The sequence below is a fragment of the Procambarus clarkii genome, chromosome 84, assembly GCF_040958095.1.
Source record: "Procambarus clarkii isolate CNS0578487 chromosome 84, FALCON_Pclarkii_2.0, whole genome shotgun sequence".
NCBI lineage: Eukaryota > Metazoa > Arthropoda > Malacostraca > Decapoda > Cambaridae > Procambarus > Procambarus clarkii.
In genome coordinates, this window is record NC_091233.1 from 20,388,465 (window position 1) to 20,401,793 (window position 13,329).

General features: G+C 44.4%; 1 long non-coding RNA gene across 2 annotated transcripts in view; it reads right to left on the bottom strand.

The window, feature by feature from the left end:
- Positions 1-13,329, bottom strand: part of LOC123774907 (uncharacterized) — a 98,661-nt gene that overhangs the window by 35,992 nt on the left and 49,340 nt on the right. The gene's annotated exons all lie outside the window — the stretch shown is intronic.

The following is a 13,329-nucleotide window of genomic DNA, read 5'->3' on the forward strand; positions in this document are numbered from 1 at the left end:
TCAGGGTGAAAAACTCTACCCTATTTGTTTCCGCCTCCACCGGGGTTCGAACCCAGAACCTCAGGACTACGAAACCCGAGCGCTGTCCACTCGGCCATCAGGCCCCTGTTGGAAGACATCCTAACTATTTCTCCTAAGTTTCCTTGTCCACATTAAAGAAGAACGGGAGAAAAAGGAAACAGGAAGAAAAGGGAAAAGAAAAGAGGGAGGAAGTGAGGGATTTATCAGGGGGGAAAGCACCAATCCATTACGACTATATAGCACTGGGAAGGGGTCAGGACAAGGATTTGGGATGGGACGGAGGGAAAGGAATGGTGCCCAACCACTTGTGGACGGTCGGGGATTGAACGCCGACCTGCATGAAGCGAGACCGTCGCTCAACGGTTTTGAGAGTACTTAGAGACACTGGGAAGGGGTCAGGACAAGGATTTGGGATGGGACGGAGGGAAAGGAATGGTGACCAACCACTTGTGGACGGTCGGGGATTGAACGCCGACCTGCATGAAGCGAGACCGTCGCTCAACGGTTCTGAGAGTACTTAGTACTCCTTAACCTAACTAACCATGCGTAACTTCGTTAAGCAACACATATCAGTATCGTAACTCCATGTTTCTTAATGGTGTTACACAGATTTAACTGTTAAATTATTAGTATTAACATGTTTATGGACAAAATGAAAACACAATTTTGCCTACTCGAAGGCATTCACTTAGGTCGTATTGCAGTGTAGATGCTGTTCATATTCTGAGTCACACAGGAGAGAACCTCACGTGACAGAATCTCTAAATTGTAGATTTAAACACTTGTATATATTTCATAGAGGTTAATCTAGTTCTTCAGATATTATACATGTTTTAATTTATATTTCTGTAGATGCAGTTTTCTCCTGTTTACTGCCACACAGGATACGTGATTCATTAGGCTATGAAAATAATTTACTTTTTTCCCTCCCAACTACTTGGGTTGGACGGTAGAGCGACGGTCTCGCTTCTTGCAGGTCGGCGTTCAATCCCCGACCGTCTATAAGTGGTTGGGCACCATTCCTTTCCCTCCGTCCCATCCCAAAAATTTATCCTAACCCCTTCCCAGTGCTATATAGTCGTAATGGTTGGTTTTCCCATGATTTTACGGGCTATTCATGCCCGTGCCACCTTTTGGGTGGCTTAATCTTCATCTATCTTTTCCCACGATAATTCTCTCGTACATGACACCTATTGATGCAGCCTATCCTCCTGTCTCGGTAGTGCTTATAGGAAGGTTTGAGGACCTTAGTATACGGTATACTAAGGCCCTATACTATATACATACTACACAATTAGAAAGTAGAAATCGGTACTATTAAATTTGGACAAACCGGAAAACCATTTTCTACTTATGTTGCAAGGTCAAACTAAACTAACCTAACCTTCCTAGGCCTAATACATGTTATCTGAGGCCTAATATAGTACACACGTTTCCTATACTAGGCCTAGAAAAAATTAACTTTATGATTTTTTTTAATCTATAAGACGAATAGTGCAAAGTTCTACTATCTAATTGCTCAATATGTCAATATTTCTACTATGGTGCATATAGTTATAAAAAAGTACTATCTGAACAGGACGATGGATTGTTGTTGATCCATAACGTCTGCAACGATTGCAAGTTAAATGAACAAATCCACAAGGACCGTAACGAGGATTCGAACCTGCGTCCGGGAGCATCCCAGACACGGCCCTTGTGGATTTGTTCATTTGATGCATCATGTTAGTGTGATCTCTGTGTGTGATTGTAAGTTGTTCCTGTACGATACCAATCTTGCCGCCATGAGCATACTTTTATTAAAATGAGGAATTTTTCCCAGCCCGTCCCCTAAACAAAGGCCAAAAGTCCATTCCATCCACCCACCAAACCCCCCCCCCCCCTGTTTATGAATGCAAAACGGTTTACACACGACTCACAACTGTGTGTTCAATTATGTGTTCATATATTTAATACCTTATCCATATATCCTTTGTTATACCTCTGAACTAAAAACAAATATATTATATATATATATATACATACATACATACACACACACACACACACACACAAGAGAGAAGTTCCTTTCACTTCTATGTCACATAACCCAAAGTTCCCCCATTAATTAAAAGTGTCCAATTATCTTGCAGCAAAAAAACCGGTTTCTTTGAGGACTCTTCTCTTCCTTACTGAGTTTTTGTGCCAATGTCTTCAAGGAACTCAAATGCACATTTACCCAACGAGGCGAACACATTTCTCCATCCACTTGGATTGGTCAGGATGGCAACGACATCACTTTTTGCAAATAAGCGTTCGATCCCCGATGGTCCAAGTGGTTGGACACCGAGCCCTTTCACTCGGCCCTCCTATCCTAGCTTCAATCCTATCCTCATATCCCTTCCAAGTGCTCTATGGTCATGGTGCCTTAACGCACTCTCCTCCCCCGAGCGCTTAGTCTGTCTCGTATCCATAGGGTCATAGTGTCTTAGTGCTTTCTCCTGGTATGATCACCTTACGTATGATTCGATTGATACTGCAACAACGTGCAAGACACCTGCACTTGCTGGTGCTCTTGGGGTCTACCTTGCAACCAGCGGAAGACCACTTTCAGATACACTATAGAATGGTACTAATTTATAATCCTACACTACTGACTAAATTCAGCGTTGTGCTGAAGCCACAGTGTAGATTTGTTTAAGCAATGAAGCTTGATTTATTGATATAATGCTTACCGAAGTTATATTACACCACCACTATGTTCATATTTGTTGGATATAAGAGGGAGGGAAAGAGAGAGAAAGATGAGAGTGGAGAAACAAACTGTAACACACACCACAAACCAGTAACGGAACAAGCCAAGGCCGCGCAAGACGATATACCGGAGACGACCACCAGGGGCAAGGTGGCAGCAGTGAAAGTGAAAGTGAGAGAGAGGGAGAGGGATAGAGGAGGGATGGGGGAGGGAGGGAAGAGACAGAGGGCGTTGGGGTCCCCAGCCTAGCCCCAGAAGGAAGCAAGTCATCCCTGTGGATCGCCGGGTGAACGGCCGCTCGCCGCGCGCTCCCGCTAAATTCAAATTCAAAATTCGAATTCTTATTCAGGAGAAGTACATACATAGATGATTAGTTACAAACATAATGTTGGATTTATAGAGTTAGTACATACAATACCTAAAGCCACTAATACGCATAGCGTTTCGGGCAAAAACTAAGATAGAACAAATTAATAATAGGTCCATGTATGCCAATGGTCGCAGGATAACCTCTCCTGGGATTCAACCGATACCAATGCTGCAACTAATGTGCAATACAACTGCATTCGCTGGTCTTCTGTGCATTCACCTTTGCCAGCAACGGTCTCAAAAATAGAAAGTTGTTTTCACATATCCATATATTAAAAGATTGATTGTAACCATGATATATATGTACTTCCGCCTACAGTTTAGACCTATTATGTATGAATTAATTTTGTCAATAAAGATGTTAATACTAATTTTATATTCATTACACAGGCGTCAGTGTACTACTAAATTTACCGTTATGCTACAGCCACATAATAATTTATGCAACGAAGCAATTAGGCCAAAATGACTATATAACACATTTAACGGATACGAGAAGATAACTGATATCAGTTAAGAGGGAAGGAACGAACCCAACCACTTGGACACTCAGGAACCGATTGCTGTTTTATATCCAGTTACTCTGAATAACAGCTGCAAGTAGCACGGTCTATGGTGAGCCCGTAGTGGCCTTACCTGCCACAGGAGCGGGGCAAGTAGCACGGTCTATGGTAAGCCCGTAGTGGCCTTACCTGCCACAGGAGCGGGGCTGAATATGAATAAGGAATCGCAGACCCTGCATGAAGCGAATACAGAGGACTAGCCAATCTCAGAGGAAAACTACAAAATTGAAAAAAAAATCTCTCATCAAATACACTCATGAAAGTAGCCTATTCAGTATATTTTCTTTTGTTTTAATTTATTCGGTTGTATAGACAATGGAAGAACACATTAGTCTTGAACAAATCCACAAGGGCCGTGACGAGGATTCGAACCTGCATCCGGGAGCATTAAGGCAGTGTCTGGGATGCTCCCGGACGCAGGTTCGAATCCTCGTCACGGCCCTTGTGGATTTGTTCATTTGATGCATCACGCTATTGTGATTTCTGTGTATGACATTAGTCTTCGTTTTAGAGTAAATATGAACATGACTGAGTTGTCTTAAGATTGGGAAGAGGTGAGAAGACGTAAGACAAATTAAATAAAACTCGAAACAATGGATAAAAATTGGAAAAAGTTAGATTTAGTTAAGACCTGGGTGAATACTGGTTTGAATGTTGATTTATGGAGCAAATTACCAGATAATACACGTGGAATCCATGGGTAGTTTCAAGCGTAGGTTAGACATGAGTTTGAGTGGATATATATGGGAGCTGTCTCGTATGGGCCAATTAAAGCTGCCTCGTTAGGGCCAATAGGAGCCTCGTTAGGGCCAATAGGAGCCTCGTTAGGGCCAATAGGAGCCTCGTTAGGGCCAAGAGGAGCCTCGTTAGGGCCAATAGGAGCCTCGTTAGGGCCAATAGGAGCCTCGTTAGGGCCAATAGGAGCCTCGTTAGGGCCAATAGGAGCCTCGTTAGGGCCAATAGGAGCCTCGTTAGGGCCAATAGGAGCCTCGTTAGGGCCAATAGGAGCCTCGTTAGGGCCAATAGGAGCCTCGTAGGGACTAAGAAGCCTTCTGCACTCTCCTTAATACTTCCGTTACCTAACTACGACCATGGAGACCGCAAGGTAAACCAAATTAACTCAATTGAGTTTATTGTGCACCCCCATACCCATCCTGTGAGCGGTAGCGCAAAAAGCATTACAGAGGGCACAAAAGGTCTTTTATCAGACCTCCACCGCTCATGGGGAATCCGATCGGGTGTAGCCCCTCCCCCACACAGGCCTTGATTGATTGATTGATGAAGATTAAGCCACCCAAAAGGTGGCACGGGCATGAATAGCCCGTAAGAGGTAGCCCTTTTGAGCCATTACCAATATCAATAGCTGATACTGGAGATCTGTGGAGGTGCGACTGCACCCTGCGTGACGGGAGATGTCTCCTATGTACAGGCCCTAAGCCCCACGTGGTTTCAACGACCAGGAAACAGTATTATCCCGCGCGCGTCATCAGCTACAGCAGAGGTGGTTACAAATCCCCTTCCCAGCCAGCATTTAGACGTAATAAATACACGTGTCACACTTTCAGTTTCGTGTGTGGATTTACAACACGAGAACAGGAAAACTCAGGCCCTGTGTATTGTTATTAATAAGTTACGGGCTCACCATAGCCCGTGCTATTTGGAACTTGTTCCGACTAGCTGAATCTATAACAACATGTTATCAAGTTCTATGTTTTGACACCTCTTGATAACACAATAGGTACTGTGGAGGAATAGCAGAAGGGCAATAATAACATTTACTTAGTTCTTCGAAGAACATTACTTCGTTATTGAAGGAAATAATGTGAGGGGAATTGGGGTGGATGATGAGGATTATATCAGCAAAAGTTGGGGAAGAAGTGGGAGGGGCTTCATGGTGGGAGGGGCTTCATGGTGGGAGGAGCCCCATGGTGGGAGGAGCCCCATGGTGGGAGGAGCCCCATGGTGGGAGGAGCCCCATGGTGGGAGGAGCCCCATGGTGGGAGGAGCCCCATGGTGGGAGGAGCCCCATGGTGGGAGGAGCCCCATGGTGGGAGGAGCCCCATGGTGGGAGGAGTCAAACCACAGTTACAACCGGTTAGACTAGAGAGGGAAAGCAGTTGAGTGGAATACGGGTAACTGCTTTTTATTGACCATGATGTAGTAATAGTAATAATAATAGTAGTTTGAAATCATAAAGACAAAGACATAAAACAATAAAGCAAGGATAAAGGTATTAAATTAAGGACACGGACTCAACGGGAGAACGAATGTGGAGGCGGCCAACAAAACACTGATAAAGGAGGTGAATGAAGAACTTATACTAAAACAATGGGGAAAACACAATAGATAACAATGATAATAAACGGTATAACAGAAATAAATCAACTGAGGAGAGTAAGGAAGGGAAGGAGGAATGAGAGGTAGGAATAACAGGTAAAATAAAGATAACAGAAGCACAAATAAAGCTGTAGAATCAAGTAAACAAATCAATAAACTATTAAACAAAATTTATATTTACCGAAAGTTCGAACCTGACACACACCAAAAATATTTAAATTTAAGGCACAATACAACATAAATCAATAAAACCATAAAATCAAAACGGAACACAGACGCAAATAAACCATTAATAGCCACTGTAGTCATTATACAAACTGAATAAGACTGAATAACTAATGGCAATCTCAATACAAAAAAAAGTTACTCATTTGACACTGATAGGAGGAGCCAATGGGATCCCAGAGGGAGGGGGAAGGGGCGGAGCTAAAGCACTGCTGGCCAATGAGGACACGGGGGGGCGGGAAGGTGGTGGCGCTGCCCAATGGGAGAGAATAGGCGTGTCCTCGCGATTTCAAGTGAAAAGGAAAGTGTTGTATATTGGTATACATCCACAGACACATTGGGTACACTTCTAGGTGTATCTGCAACTTGATCTCTTGACGCATTCGATTTTATACGTAAATTTACTCAGGCGTAAGAACTGCGATGGTTTAGGAAAACTTGAAAACACTACAATTCTGACGTTTCATGGGCCTAATTCTCACAGCTCCAATAGGCTTGGTGGGTAGCCTAGATTCTGGTGCTTTTACTCAGGCTAAACCAATGTATTTTTTACGGTGGTAATCGAGAGAACTATATACACTGAGTTTAGTTTATTAGTCCTGAACTATTTTCACTATACTTGGTGGTTGGTCAGTAAGGTATTGTGGTGGTCTTAATAACCCTACAAAGGTTGATAGGCCTTAAGTCCAACACCAAACTTGCTGGTTGGTCAGTAAGGTATTGTGGTGGTCTTAATAACCCTCCAGAGGTTGATAGGCCTTAAGTCCAACACCAAACTTGGTGGTTGGTCAGTAAGGTGTTGTGGTGGTCTTAGGGTCTAAATAAGCAATTCTAGGACTAATTTAGTACATTTGTACTAAATTCTAGGCCAAGGAAACTTAAGGTTCGGTTGTGGGCTGGACGGTAGAGCGACGGTCTCGCTTCATTGCAGGTCGGCGTTCAATCCCCGACCGTCCAAGTGGTTGGGCACCATTCCTTCCCCCCGTCCCATCCCAAATCCTCATCCTGGCACCATAATAGTGCTATATAGTCGTTAATGGTTTGGCACTTATTCCTCAGAATGTCCCTTTTTTTATCTGGCACACTACACAATTTATAGTACAATTTTTTTTAGGGTACAACAGTCCATTTTTGTACGTTCGACCAACACTTGCTTGAGTACCATTATTTTAGGAGGATAGGTTACCAGAAACGTACAAACCCAAGTAACCCACCTAACCCATCAAGGCATAGAAAAACGTCAATTTTACGGCGTTTTAATATTTACTACTACGTCGCATTTCTAACGGATTGGTCGATAGCATAAAACATGTGATATTCAGGCGATGAGTCACAATAACGTAGCTGAGGAATGCTGACCAGACCACACACTAGAAGGTGAAGGGACGACGTTTCGGTCCGTCCTGGACCATTTTCACAATCGACTTGAGAATGGTCCAGGACGGACCGAAACGTCCCTTCACCTTCTAGTGGTTAGCTTAGCATTTTAAAAGTACCGAATCACCTTCTGTGGTTGATTGTTCAATAAATCCCTGAACTATATGTTTAACTGATCTCTAACCCTGTCTATGGAGGACAGAAGAATATATGCTGGTTAGCATTGTAAACGTGTGGCCACGTTTGTGGTAGAAAAAATAATAAAAAAAAAACCTTCTAGTGTGTGGTCTGGTCAACACATGTGATATTAGTTAATAGGACAAGCAGAATCACCAACAGAAGTAGTTAACGCCCCCAAAAGTGTCTTGGAGGATAAAAGGGCAGACATAGAATATTATAGCTGCCAAGATTTCCTTCACTAGGCTTTCTCCGACCCGAAAAAGCCTAGCGACTCGGCTATGCCTCATCTGAAAGAATATTTTTCCTGAACTTTGTCTCTTTTTCTGTCAGATGTTTGTTATTTTTTTTACAAAATACAATCAGTAATCGTAATAAAAGGCCACACGTGTATCTGTATTTTATGTAAAGATTTATATCGTCTTTATATAAAATACACAAATACACGTGTGAGATTTTATTCTATATTATGATGTCTGAAAGGGCATTACTATTGTTTAATAATAAGAACCATTCCCTTCCCCCGTCCCATCCCAGATCCTTATCCTGACCCCTTCTCAGTGTTATATAGTCGTAATGGGTTGGCGCTTTCCCCCTGATAATTCCCCCTTCCCTTCCTGTGAAATAATGGGGTGAGAATAGCTTGAGCTACTTCATCCCTTTGTGTGTATTTTACCTCAATAAACTTATTTCAATTTCCTGTGAAATGTCAACGATGACGTCCTAAAATTAACACCAGGGACTAGGCGCCTTAATTAACACTTGTGCATTTCTTCAAGTAACAAGATGATCATCGCGTCAATTGATGAGTTGAGTTTTAAACGCCCCTTTAGCATCTAGGTGAGGGAGCCGGTCGGCCGAGCGGAGAGCACATTCGACTTGTGATCCTGTGGTCCCGGGTTCGATTCCGGGCGCCGGTGAGAAACAATGGGCAGAGTTTCTTTCACCCTATGCCCCTGTTACCTAGCAGTAAAATAGGTACCTGGGTGTTAGTCAGCTGTCACGGGGTGGAGGCCTGGTCGAGGACCGGGCCGCGGGGACACTAAAGCCCCGAAATCATCTCAAGATAACCCTCCACAGACAAGCAAATATTGAATAAATAATGTGCAGTGCAATGAGATCGAACCTGCGACTGTGGCCTCCTGAGGCGCGCACATTGCCGACTGGACTATGATGGGCTTCTTGAAGTTATCTTGAGATGATTTCGGGGCTTTAGTGTCCCCGCGGCCCGGTCCTCGACCAGGTCTCTACCCCCAGGAAACAGCCAGTGACAGCTGACTAACACCCAGGTACCTATTTTACTGCTAGGTAACAGGGGCATAGGATGAAAAAAAAAACCTGCCCATTGTTTCTCGCCGGTGCCTGGGATTGAACCCGGGACCACAGGATCATAAGTCCAGCGTGCTGTCCGCTCAACCGAAAGTACTATCTAACATATAATAACAATTAATACAATATTAGTGACCCTACACATTGCGAGCGAAACAATCAACATTTTCCATATACTTCTCCCCAACATGTATACCAAACTATGAAACCCATATTAAATAAGACGAACAATTACAATAGCGAGAGGCGAGCTGTCGTATGCCAAACGAACTATAAAAATCACTCGACTCGAGGACCCTGAGGCCAGACAGCCCCCGCTCCTGCGTCAGGTAAGTCCACTACGGGCTCACCATAGCCCGTGCTACTTGCCCCCGCTCCTGTGCCAGGTAAGTCCACTACGGGCTCACCATAGCCCGTGCTACTTGCCCCGCTCCTGTGCCAGGTAAGTCCACTACGGGCTCACCATAGCCCGTGCTACTTGCCCCGCTCCTGTGCCAGGTAAGTCCACTACGGGCTCACCATAGCCCGTGCTACTTGCCCCGCTCCTGTGCCAGGTAAGTCCACTACGGGCTCACCATAGCCCGTGCTACTTGCAACTTATTGTTCCAAGTAGCGAATCTTAAACAACGAGGAACCTGAGGCTAGACAGGGAAAGTTGGTGAGTGACTTGACACCTCTTGCCGCCACCACCACCGCACTTCAGGTCAAGAAAGGCAGCCCAAACATCCCTTCTCTTCGCACGTTCCACTTGACGAAGGAATGACACAGAGCAAATAGAAGAGAAATGAAGTGTACAATTGGATGAAAGTGAATACAAAAAACAAGACATATATATATTAATGAGACGTCTTAATATAAACAGAAACAGATAAAGACGACCTACATGGAGACCGGATCGACCAGGGAAGAGAGAGAGAGAGAGAGGAAGAGAGATAGAAGACAACAACAACAACACAAATGATAGGATGAGAAGGAAGGAGAAAGCGACATATGAGATTCAGAAACAAGTAAATTTTAAATTTAAATTTTGCCCCGAGGGGCGAGTTTATTGGGCAGCGCCACTCATCTTGTGAGTGGACACACCGCCATAGCAGAATGTACAACACTCCCCAATAGGAAGAAAACCCGCTGGGTTGTTCATCCTGTCACTTGTACCCAGACACAGCTGGGACTTGCTTAACTGTCTCAAGTGAACAGCTCCTCAAACAAGAAGATTAACATCTATCAACCCTTAAAAAACCCTTAAAAAACTCCTTGTTCTCGTATCCCAGCTCCTTGTCCTCGTATCCCAGCTCCTTGTCCTCGTATCCCCAGCTCCTTGCCCTCGTATCCCAGCTCCTTGTCCTCGTATTCCAGCTCCTTGTCCTCATACCCCAGCTCCTTGTCCTCATACCCCAGCTCCTTGTCCTCGTATCCCAGCTCCTTGTCCTCGTATCCCAGCCTCCACATCCCAGTGACCTTGTGCGAGATACATTTGACGGCCACTTGAAGGGGGCCGGCAACAAGTCACGCTTGACCTTTACTCTTTCAAAGGCTAACGTGTACCCACCTACATGTGGACCCAACTCTATCAAGTCAAGCCTGGCCTCGGGCCGGGCTTGGGCAGTAGAAGAACTCCCAGAACCCCATCAACCAGGCATGTCCTCATCGCCTAGATGTCCGTAATTAGCTATGCATGCAGAGTTAGGCGTCAGCGCCTAACCACCTTTCTGATTTGGGAAATGACCCGACGATTGAATCACCTGATTTATAAATCTATAAATCACCTGATTTATAGTTTGTTTAGGCTATAATCCATTTGGGTTCTGTGGGGTTGGGGGCGTATGTGTGTGTTTTTACTATTTGTATCTGCAGAATCGAGCTATTGGCTCCTGGTCCCCGCCTTTCTAATCAATTTATGTTTCCTCTAATATGTTTACCACATATATTTCTCTAACACGCGCGCGCGCGCACAACCCCAGGAAGCAGCCCGTAGCAGCTGTCTAACTCCCAGGTACCTATTTACTGCTAGGTGAACAGGGGGCATCAGGGTGAAAGAGGGAATTATCAGAGGAAAGCACCAAGCCATTACGACTATATAGTATTGGGATGGGATCAGGATAAGGACTTGGGATGGGACGGGGGGGAAGGAATGGTGCCCAACCACTTGGACGGTCTGGGACAAGAAATTTTGCCCATTTGTTTCTGCCTGTGCCAGAGATCGAACCCGGCCTCTTAGGATTACGACCCTAGAGCGCTGTCCAATCAGCCGCGAGGCCCTTGTGTGTGTGTGTGTGTGTGTACTCACCTAGTTGTGCTTGCGGGGGTTGAGCTTTGGCTCTTTGGTCCCGCCTCTCAACTGTCAATCAACTGGTGTACAGGTTCCTGAGCCTATTGGGCTCTATCATATCTACATTTGAAACTGTATGGAGTCAGCCTCCACCATATTGCATTCCATTTAAGTTCCCAGACACTTATTTTTTTCTAATGTCTCTGTGGCTCATGTGGGTACTCAGTCTCCACCTGTGTGGAGATTTACAAAATCTGTGTGAATGATTTACAAAATCTGTGTGAATGATTTACAAAATCTGTGTGAATGATTTACAAAATCACTTACATATCCTCTACAACTTTCATGTTCAGCCATAGAGGCCCTTCAAGTTCAAGTATGTTTATTGAGCCAAGAAAATACATCTCAAAGGGATAGAGTAGCTTAGGCTAATTCCCCGCCCCTAGAAACGTTGAAATACAGTATCAACATTCCAACAACTTTTAAACGACCGTCCGCCTGGAAACTGGATCAAGTGACCTTTCAAGCTTCCTCTATTAAGCGTTCGACAAACGAAAGCAAAGGCGATCTGAAAGCCAGGCGAAAGCAGAAAGACAATGACAAAAACTTGACCGGTGACGCCTAACCCGAAGAGCCGTGGCGGAGGCGCCAAGTTTGTTTACCTCTGACCAGTCAGTGCCGCGCTACACGCCGTCGAGGAAGGTTGGTGCGCTACGCCGTCTTCTCTCTCTCTGCTCTGTGGAGGAGGGGAAGAGAGTTCCCATAATTCTCACTCAAGACGGTTTAACAATTATTTTTTCCCCCATTATCATACCCGTAGATGTCCTTAAGTTTGGTAGAGTTTAAAATCGGTTGGGGAACCGTCTTGTGTATGATTTGTATAACATTAAAATTTAGACTGTTCTTCCTCAGGAACTGAACCCCCAAAGTTCATGTCTAGCTAAGCAAATTAGTATAGTTGACTCCTGTCATTAAGTTGATCATCAATCCCCAGTTGAATGACGTCTTCTATTCAACACGAGAAGACTTTAATACCATCATTTAGCTTGCTGGATTTCAGTCTACAAATAAAATGACTATCTCCTGTTTACATATACAGTAGCTAATGTATTCAGCAAATATTATACAGTTGTATGTGGATTTCAATGAATATCTTCCCCCTAGTCATTACTGCAGAAGTATTGTCAGCTACTTTGATAACTTGAAATTATTGTTTCCGTATTTAGACTTAAGTGACTGCAAAGAGTGCGAGTGAGTGTGAATGAGTGTGTGTGAGTGAGAGAGTGAGAGTGTGAGAGATGTGAGAGTGTGAGAGTGAGAGTGAGAGAGAGAGTGTGTGTGTGTGTGTGTGTGTGTGTGTGTGTGTGTGTGTGTGTGTGTGTGTGTGTGTGTGTGTGTGTGTGTGTACTCACCTAATTGTCTAGTTGTGCTTGCGGGGATTGAGCTCTGGCTCTTTGGTCCCGCCTCTCAACTGTCAATCAACTAGTGTACAGATTCCTGAGCCTACTGGACTCTTATCATATCTACACTTGAAACTGTGTATGGAGTCAGCCTCCACCACATCACTGCCTAATGCATTCCATCTGTTAACTACTCTGACACTGAGAAAGTTCCTTCTAACGTCTCTGTGGCTCATGTGGGTACTCAGCTTTCCACCTGTGTCCCCTTGTTCGCGTACCACCCGTGTTAAACAGTTTATCTACCCTGTCAGTTATCTACCCTGTTAATTCCACTGAGAATTTTGTAGGCAGTGATCACGTTTCCCCTTAACTCTTCTGTCTTCCAGTGTCGTAAGGTGCATTTCCCGCAGCCTTTCCTCATAACTCATGCCTCTTAGTTCTGGGACTAGTCTAGTAGCATAACTCTGAACTTTTTATTGTAAACACACACCGTGTGTGTGTGTGTGTGTGTGTGTGTGTGTGTGTGTG